Source organism: Petaurus breviceps, unplaced genomic scaffold (assembly GCF_028583685.1).
Source record: "Petaurus breviceps papuanus isolate PSGF00001 unplaced genomic scaffold, PetGlider_PUasm1.0 38, whole genome shotgun sequence".
Lineage (NCBI taxonomy): Eukaryota > Metazoa > Chordata > Mammalia > Diprotodontia > Petauridae > Petaurus > Petaurus breviceps.
In genome coordinates this window covers 39,593,157-39,603,456 of record NW_027186304.1, presented here as the reverse complement: position 1 = coordinate 39,603,456, position 10,300 = coordinate 39,593,157, and the positions used below count along the sequence as shown (strand labels likewise).

Sequence of the window (10,300 nt, the reverse complement as noted above, 5' to 3'; positions counted from 1 at the left end):
AAACACATTAATCTTGAAGACAGTGTGGATAGAGACAATTTAAGGAACATAGGCCTCCCAGAATAACCTGACAAGTCATAAAACCTGAACACTATGATGTAAGACATAATATAAGAAAACTGCCCCAAACTTCTGAATACATAAAACAAAGCATCAATTTAAATAATTTATAGCTCACTTCCTGAAAAAAAATAAAGATGATATAATAAGAAATTCTGAAAGTGAAGAGGAAAAAAATCCTACAAATATAAAGAAAAGGACTCTCCGGTCCCCTATGGCCTCGCAGAATCGCGACCCGGCCGCTGCTAGCGCCGCCGCCGCCTCCCGTAAGGGGGCTGAGCCTGGGGCAGCCGCGGCTCGCGGGTCCGTGGGCAAGAGGTTACAGCAGGAATTGATGACCCTGATGATGTCTGGAGACAAAGGAATTTCTGCCTTCCCAGAGTCAGACAATCTCTTCAAGTGGGTTGGGACCATCCACGGGGCAGCTGGCACTGTATATGAAGACCTAAGGTACAAGCTCTCCCTGGAATTCCCCAGCGGCTACCCCTATAATGCTCCCACTGTGAAATTTGTCACACCTTGTTACCATCCTAATGTGAACACCCAAGGGAATATCTGTTTGGACATCCTCAGGGACAAGTGGTCAGCTCTGTATGATGTCAGGACCATCTTGCTATCTATCCAGAGTCTGCTGGGAGAACCCAACATTGACAGCCCCTTGAACACACATGCTGCTGAACTTTGGACAAATCCCACAGCCTTTAAAAAGTACCTGCTGGAAACCTACATGAAGCAGGTGACTAGCCAAGAGCCCTAACCCTGGCTGCCCAGACTACCTTCTTTCATCTTGTGTGTATGTGTATGTGTGTATGTCTATCTTTTCCCATTCCTTATAATCTGTCTTCTTCTGTAAAGGACTGTATCATACTGTTTTCCTTTTTTTTTTCTTAAGCTCTAACCCAGTCCTCAACATTAATGTATAAATAAATAAAGTTTTGTTTTTTAAAAAAAAAAAAGAAAAGGAAATACAAATAACTATTTGTTAAGACTATTCTGCACCCACCAGGAATTGCAGAAAGGTGTGAAATAACATATTCTAAAAATCAAAGGAACTTAATACTCAACCAAAAATTATATACACTATAAACCTGAGCTATTAATGGAAAAAAACAGATATCTAATAAAATTGGTCACTAAAGATTTATTAAGCACCTGTTATGTGCCAGGCACTCTGTTAAGTCCTGGGGATACAAGAAGAGGCTAGTCTAATGGAAGAACATTTCAAACATTTCTAAAATTATACACAAATATACATACACACATACACATATATGCATATATGTGTGTACATATATGCAGATTATATATATGCAGATTATTCCAGTTTGTGAATTCACCATGTAATAGAACTGTAACAAAGGTAAATAAATACAATTACCAAGAAGAACAAAAATAATAAAATTGACTACTTCCTATGTAGTGACTTGAAAAAAAAAAAAAAAAACAAAAGAGAAAAGTACCAAAGGAGTTTTTAAGAAATAACAACAGAGGGTAAGTGTTTTCTTTTTAAAAGTATACCATGAGCTAAAGATAAAAGCAGAAGTTAAAGAAAGCTAATTTTTGCTGGAGAAGCAAGCCTGAAACATTACGGACTAAATCCACTAACCTTCTCTAAGGTGAATGACTACATTTTGTGGGACCACATTGCAGAATGTGATTGTGCATCAAAAGGGAAAGGGCAAATGGAAGAGGGAGATGGGAATGTTCTATGTACACTAATCAAGTCAATGATTAACCACAAAGGGAAAACAACTTCTACTATCTCTCTTCTTGAGGAAGGGCTACAGAAGAATGGGTGAGGAGACAAAGGGAGGGATTGAAAGGAATGAAAGAAAGGGAGATATCTTAATGGTGGGAGGAGTCTCACTTAAGAATACCTTAGAGACTTTACAATGAGTCTAATTAGCTGTTGTGTTTGTCCTTAGTTTTTGAAGAGGACCATGGCATCAGGGAAATGATAACATGACTTGCAGTTGACTTTAATTTGAGGGAGGGAGGGCTGTGCAAGGACACCAGAATCACTTTCTCCTCCAGAGCCATCTGAGTGCAGTGAAATTAGCAGGGGTTTAGTGGATGGGGAGGCCTCTTTTCTGAGAGAGTATAATGCCTCAGTGGACAACATTCTACCTCAGGAGAAATGGAATAAGCTCTTGGCAGCAACCAGCATCAAAAAAGGTGAGAGGTCATGGAAGAGAAAGGAGATTGCATGGCAAAAGGGAAAGAAAATGCTCATGGGATGGAAGGATGGAACTGGACCACATAACTGAGACATATGGAAATTTCTATCACTGAGCAATACCTCTGTTTTCATAATTTCTCTCAAGAAATGATGTTGCTAAGAGTGAGACAAAACGGAAAAAAAGGAATGAATTGGCAAATTTTATAAAGCAATAATGTAGAAGACGGAACACAAACTCGGTACTTTTAGAAACTTCAATTTACTAGCTATGTGACCTTGGGCAAGTCATTTAACCCCAACTGCCTTGCCTTCCCCCCTTCAAAAAAAAAGAAACTTCAATTTAATGAGGAACATGATGAAATGGAAAAAAGGAATAATTGTGCATAAGGAAATATATCAAAGAATAAAATTCAGAATAGATCGATAGAAAAGAAAAATAATTACAAGAACAATGTAAATTTATTTTTCTTTTGGAAAAAGGCGCAGAAAAATACACTAAGAAAAGAAGTTGGAGGAGAAGACAGGATGGAAGATTCTGAGTCAATCACTTAACTGAGAGGGAAAAAAACAAGGGGAAAGGAGAAGAAGAAGAATATGGTTTAATAAAAGGAAGAATTAAAAGAAATCAATAAGTAAAATTCTGCAACTAGGAAATGGTTAATAAACGAGAAAGGAGTGAGGTTGAAGGTGAGAGGAAGAGAGCTTGTGGGAATAGGGTTACCTCTAATTAGATTAAGCAAAAATAATTGTAGAGAGAAAGTACTATCTTAAAGAAGGGGGAAATTCTAATTTTAAAAATAGACACAAATGAAGGAAAATATCTCAAAACTTTACATTCAAATGGGTTTTTAAAAAGCCAATAATACAAAACAAAATTTAAAAATGACAGGTCGGCTAAGAATGTGAGACTCTTTTTCTTACAAGAAATACATCTAAAAAGCAAAGACAAACAAGAAAAATGAAAAGCTGGCATACAATTTGCTATGCATCAGGTGAACCCAAAAAATGAGAGCTGCAAACAGGTTATCAAACAAAGGATATGGACATTTTGGCAACTTTAGTTTTCCTCTTTTTCTTTATTTCTTAAAACAAGTCTATTATAGGCAGGTCTGTTTTATCTCTGGGAAGAAAGACAATGAAGGATTTGGGGGGGGGGAATTCAGGCAATGTAAAAGCTATCAATTAGATAATTTTTTTTTCTTTAACTTGTGTACTTCAGTTTGAAGTGGTTCTAAGTCAGTGAAAAGGTAAAGTTCCTCCTTTCCCTCAAGGACTGGCACCAAGCTCAAAAAATTCCCAGGGAGACTATAAAGTCTTCATTCATATCTATGTTGGAGGCAGAGAGGGAATTTAGGGGGTCATTTATTATGGCTCTGACAATTTTTTTTAAAAAAAGAACAATTATTGCGGCGGCCAGGTAGCACAGCGAGTAAGAGCACCGGCTCCAGTGTGGGGATCGAATCCCGGGCTCAGACACTTAGCACCCACCCAGAAACACCTGGCCGTGTGACCTTGAGCAAGTTACTTAACCCCGATTGTTTTTTTTTTTTAAAAAAAGGAACAAGTATTAAGGCAGAAGACACAATTTTTAAAAAGATTACATAATTTACATGTAAAGCAATAGCAGAACTTCCTCCCCCTCTCTCACTGGTCTAGATTGATATTAAATAGCTACTTTGTATAGAGCAGGATGACCTTCAGAGAGGCAAATAATTCTCTGTAAAACAATGCATTATACAATATTTGGAATGGCTATTAAAAAAAACAAAAGCCAAATGTACAATCAGAATCCTGAAGATACACTGTAGAACTTTGGGGATGTTTGCCTCTAACATACACTGCTCATCACTTTTACTGTTTCATTTTTAAAAAACCTTAGTCAAGCATCAGAAAATAAAACAAAACAACAAATAAAGCCATGACTATGTCATCAGGGGTGGGAGAGAATTATCATGTCATACCTTTTGACCAAAAAAAAAAAAAAAACCAGTCCATTTAGAAATATTTGTAGTAGATAATGGAGGTGCCAGATGTAATGCCAAGCAAATGCAACTTCCCAAGGTTCAAAATACCCGCATAGGTGGTCTCCATTTTATTCAGTGAAAAATTAAGAACAGAGAAGATCAAAATATGACATCATTCAAAATACAGCATTTACTAAGTGTGATTAAATAATCTCCAAGTACTACCCCCAAGTGTGATTTAATCAAGTACTACTCCACCCCTGGACATTACATTCATTTAATCAATCACAAAGTCCCTGTAATGTCATGCCAAGCAAAGGCAAATTCCCAAGGTTCAGAATACCAGCATAGGTGCTCTCCATTTTATTCAGTGACAAATTAAGAAGATAGGGAATCAAAATATGACATCATTCCAAATACAGCATTTACTAAGTGTGATTAATAATCTCCAAGTACTACCCCACCCCAGGACCTTACATTCATTCAATCAATTACAAAGTCCCTGTTCTAAATACTACTCCACCCCTAGGCTGTACCTTCATTTAGTCCATCACAAAGCCCCTCTTCTCAAATGGAGCTTAGTTTCCAATTATAAATAAAGGACATTCATTTGTTCAATCACAGAGCACAAAAAGGTCAAAAGTTCCCAACCCTTGGATCACAATTGAATCTACCCCAGAGTTACAACAAGCTTAAGCACAGCATTTAATACCCAAATGGAGGTCTTTTTTTCATCTTGACAAGAGGCAAGTTTTCAGCAATCTTTGTTCCTGGGGAAACAAAGCTTAGCAAGGCCACAAGATACATTGCCAGTCTCTTCATTAATTCATTCTCTGTCTGCAGAATAGTCCTAGGACCCCTGAAAACATTAGCAAAACCCTCTTCCAGGATTTCTGTAAACATACGACAAGAAAATCCTTCTTCAGGGCTTCTGAACCAACAGCAAGTTTCCAAGGCTTCTGCAACAACAGGACTGTCTTTCAGCAGTGGACAAATCTGGCAAAACAACATCAAAACAGACAAAGTACCAGCATAACAGCCATGTCTCCTCAGTCCTCGGCAGCTCTGGGTGGCAGCTCTCAAAGTCCTGGGCAATTCAAAGCGGCCCTCAGCAATCCTCTCAGCCTCTCTCTGCCTCCAAAGGTGCTGCTTCCAAAAAGTTCTTCTGCCTCTCTCTTGTGTCTCTCCAAATTCATGTCACCAGCTCCTCCCAGTTCAGCCCTCTCGTTTCATGTCAACAAGTCCATCCCACAAGTGGGCTTTATAAGCTCTGGGTTTTAACACAATCAAACCCAAAACCAAGCCAATACAGGGTGATCTTTAAATTACATTACTATTACACCAGATTCATCATACTTGTTCTTGCTGATCCACATCTGCTGGAAGGTAGAGAGAGAGGAAAGGACAGAGCTTCTAATCCAGACAGCATTTGTGCTCAGGTGGGGCAATGATCTTGATTTCCATTCTACTGGGGACTTGGGCTGTAACCTTCTTTTGCATCCTGTCAGCAATGCCTGAGTATGTGGTGGTACCACCAGCAAATACAGTATTGGCATCGAAATCCTTACGGATGTAAATGTTATACTTCATGATTGTGTTGAAGGTAGTTTCATGGATTTCACAGGATTCCATACCTAAGAAATCTGGTTGGAAGATACCTTCTGTCACCAGAAATTCTTGCTGCCAATGGTGATAACTCGACCACCAGGAAGTTCATAGCTCTTTTTCAGGGAAGAGTTATATGCAGCAATGACCATCTCTTACTCAAAGTCTAAGGCTACATAACGCAGCTTCTTGATGTCATGCAAAATTTCCCTCTCAGCTGTGTTAGTAAAACTGCACCCTCTCTTGGTCAAGATCTTCATGAGGTAGTCCATCAACTCACAGCCAGTCAGATGCAGATAGAAGATGGCATGGGAGAAAGGCATAACCTTCCTAGACAGACACAGTGTTGGTCAAACAGCACTGAAACCCATTACAATACCAATGGTAAGCCTAGAGATATACAAGGGCAGCACAGCTTGGATGGCAGTGGACATGGCTGGGGTGTTGAAGGTCTCAAACACAGTCTGTGTCATCTTTGTTGGTTTTGAGGTTCATGGTGGGGGCACTTCTGTGAGTAGCACAGGGTGCTCTTCAGGGGCCATATGAAACTCACTATAGAAAGTATAAAACTAGGTCTTCTCCATGCCATCCGAGTTGTGACAATGCCATGCTCGATGGGGGTAATTTGTGGTCAGAATGCCTCTCTCACTCTAGGTCTCATCCCCCAATTCTTTCTGGCCCATATCCACCATCACATCCTGGTGTCTCGGGTACCCAACAATGGAAAGGATGACGGCCTGAGGGGCATTGTCTCCTGCAAAGCCACCTTTGAACATTCTGGAGTCACTATCAACAATGAGATCAGAAATATCATTTCTATCAACAATGAATTATTGTGCCTATCTTTCCACAACTTCTCCAACATTGACTACTTCTGTCTTTTGTCATCTTTTCAAATTTTCTGGGGGTGAAGTCATAATTCAAGTTGTTTTGATTTGTATTTCTTTTATTATTAGTGATTTGGGGCATCTTTACTATGATTGTTAATAGTTGGCAGCTTTCTTTTTGGAGAAATGTATGTTTATATCCTTTGACTATTTATCTCTTAGGGAATGACTTTTTGTCTTAAGTAGGTCTATTATTTAGCTACACATTTTGTATACTGAACGCTTATCCAAGAAATTTGAGATGAAGATTTTCCTCCCATTTGGCCTCTTTCCTTTTTATTCTGGATACATTAATTTTGTTTATAAAAAAGCATTTCAATTCCATGCAATCAAATGATCTATTTTGTCTTTTGAAAGTGACTGTATATTTTCTTTAATTAAGCGTACATCTTTCTTCCATAGCTGTAAAAGGCGACCTGCTTCTCTACTCATTTTGTCTAGAGTCTTTAATATTCAGGTTGTGTATGAATTTTGCCTATAAATTATGTATCAACTCCTTCACTGTTAAAAACAAACAAATAGAGCAAGTGATATGCTCTTGACTTTCTTTAACAAAACGTAGAAGTAATAAGAGAAAAATCTGCTCTCAACTTGATTCAGAATAACAAGGAAGAACTTGCTGCTGAAGGAGAAATGATCAGATCCTGTTTGGAAGGGATAACCAGGTGCAATCTAATATACAGTAAATTTTTAAAAACTGGATAACAGATGTTTCAAAAAATATTAAGTAGAACCTTTGCAGAACAGATATTCTGTACCAAAGATAAAGCAACTTCAGCTGTCTCCATAGTCAAAAACACACAGAATCCAAAAGAAGGTTAAAAAAATATGAAGCAACAGTCACTGACCCTGAGCTTACTTAGCAAACCTTCCTCACCTTCCATAATACCAGAAGCAAGGCTGCAGAAGCAGGCCCAAGGACATCATACAGATTTACAACAAAAGTCACCTCCACACCCTGGTTCCCTTTCCCTCTGTCCAGTGCTATTGGAGACTTCAGATCTAGGATGAAAAATGTTTCATGGGGAGCAATAGACAACCAGTGTACCCGCTGCATGCAAAGAGTAAAAGTCTGCACACACAAGCACAGTAGCCTCTAACTTGCTAATGAGGGATCTGAGAACTAAGGAACTGAGGGAGCAGGACAGAGCACCAGGATATGACACTGTTGTGGGGAGGGAGCGGGGAGTAGATTGCTCTGCAGCATTCTACTTACCGTGTTTCCCCGATAATAAGACCTATCCCGAAAATAAGCCCTCCCCTTACTGTGTAAGATTCCTCTAAAATAAGCCCTCCCCCAAAAATAAGCCCTATTGAGATTGCTACTGTAGTGAAGGTGATCCCCTGTGCTACACGCTACATTACGGTACCTTCTGTATGCACCGTCCCCTCCCCCCCCCCCCTCTCCAACGCACGCCGTGCTCCGAGCTGCATCCAATCAGAGCTGCAGCAGTGAGCACGTCATCCTGTTCTTCCCCAGTTATTTGCTTATTGAATAAAGGTACATTTTTTTGTTCACATTTACCTGTTTATTAAAATTGCTGTCAATGTTCATTAAAATAAGCCCTCCCCTGAAAGTAAGCCCTCTGGTGTTTTTCTGTCCAAAAAATTAATAAGACAGTGTCTTATTATTGGGGAAACACGGTAGTCTGAAGCAAAGAGTACAGCATCTGGCTAGAATCAGTTCTGATCACCCATAAGTCACTTGGTGCAGAGATGTAGCATAGTAAACCATAAATTCCCCAGTGTGAAATCAGAGGAGGTGAAGTCAGAAAGTTAATAGAGTAAAATCAGAAAAAAAAAATGCTACAATTACTTAAGTTCTTAGGAACAAAATCTTGTCAAAATGACTACAGCAATTTATCCCAAAAAAACATTCATTATGACCAAATGGGACTTATGTCAGAGATAGAAAAATGTTTCAATATTGGCAAAGCTATAGGTAAAATTAATCATTATTAAAAAATCAAATCATCAAAAACCATATGATCATCCCTAAGCATGAAGAAAAAGCCTTTGACAAAGTACAATGCTCTTTTATGCTAAAAACCCTACAAAATATAGAGGTACCTTTTTTAATATCATAAAAAGCATCTCTCTAAAACAGAAAACAAGTATTTAATGCAATGGAGGTATATTAGAACATTTTTCAATAAAATGCGAGTGAAGCAAAAATGCCTCATTATTAATTGATATAGCTGTGGAATTGCTGGCAACAGCCGTAAAACAAAAGAAAGAAATCAGAGGCATATATACATGTGTGTGTGTGTGTGTGTGTGTGTGTGTGTGTGTGTGTGTAAAGAGGAGATGACTATCTTTATTTGCTTGTGTTATAATTGTTTACTTGGGAGATCCTAGGGAATCTGAAAAGTTACTAAATGGGACATTTAGTCGTTTCAGTAGAGTTGTAGGCTATAAAAGAAATCCTCAAAAATCAACATCATTTCTATATAATAATAACAAAATTCAAGAACTAATCACAGAGAGGAAAATCCCATTCTGAATAACCACAAAATGCAAAAACTATCTGGGGACTGGCCTACCAAAGTGCACAAAAGACTTGGAGAGATTCAATTACAAAATGCTCCTTAAGGAAATATAGAACAATTTAAATAGCTGGACGAATATTCAGGGCTCATGGCTAGGCCATGCCAATAAAATAAAAATTACAATATTATCAAAATTTACACTTTTAAAGCCATCAAATTAACAAGGGGATACTTTCTAGAACTTGATAAAATAATAACAAAATTAATTTGAAAAAACAAAGGATCTACAATATCAAGGGAAATGATGAAATGAAGTAGGGCTGAAGTGGGAATAACATTTCTAAACATCAAACTATATTATAAAGAAGCAGTCATCAAAACCATCTGGTATTGGTTAAAAAATAGAAAGAGAGATCAATGTAAAAGACTAGACAAGGGAGAATCTGAAACAAAAGAACTCAGCAATCCAATGTTTGATAAAGAAGAAAACATAAATTACCCAGGGAAAAAACTGCTTATTTGACAAAATCCACTGGGAAAACTAAAAATATTCTACAAAAGTTATCTGTGTGTGTGTGCACGTGCACGCGTGTAAAGCTCTCAACAAAAAAAAAAGTGAAGAAAAAAATAATTCTGATAAAGAAAAAGAGAAAGAGGTAATTTTTAAAACTGCCTCAGATGCATGGAGAACTCATTAACCAATTTAAATTTTAAGAAGACAAAATATATAAAGACGATAGAATTAAAGCATACAATGGGAGGTAAATACATTATAGTAGCAGAGACAGTAGTAGTGTTAGGGGACACTCAAGAATTATAACATTACAATTACAAGACAGGCTTTATAGCAATGATTTCCAAACTTCATGTAGCAATGCACCATTTTTTCACCAAAGAAAGGCCTTTCCTTCATTTTTTGTAAAAGTATGCAGATCATTTTCTTAACTTGTGACTTATTAAAATAAAACCAAGAATTTATTTCTTCACAGCACAGATACCTTAATTGAAATATGTAACATTCAGAGATTTACTAATAAAATATTTTTATAATTTTTCTATCAATAACTTATAAAACAGTAAACATAGTAATACTACTGATGCACTGGGTAAGCTTTT

The 10,300-nt window shown here is 37.6% G+C and overlaps 2 pseudogenes; one reads left to right on the top strand and one right to left on the bottom strand.

Moving 5' to 3' along the window:
• Window positions 1-267: 267 nt before the first annotated feature.
• LOC138170061 (ubiquitin-conjugating enzyme E2 C pseudogene) lies at window positions 268-972 on the top strand (annotated as a pseudogene).
• Window positions 973-5,616: 4,644 nt separating this feature from the next.
• Window positions 5,617-6,131, bottom strand: LOC138170217 (actin, cytoplasmic type 5-like; annotated as a pseudogene).
• Between the last annotated feature and the right edge of the window lie 4,169 nt (window positions 6,132-10,300).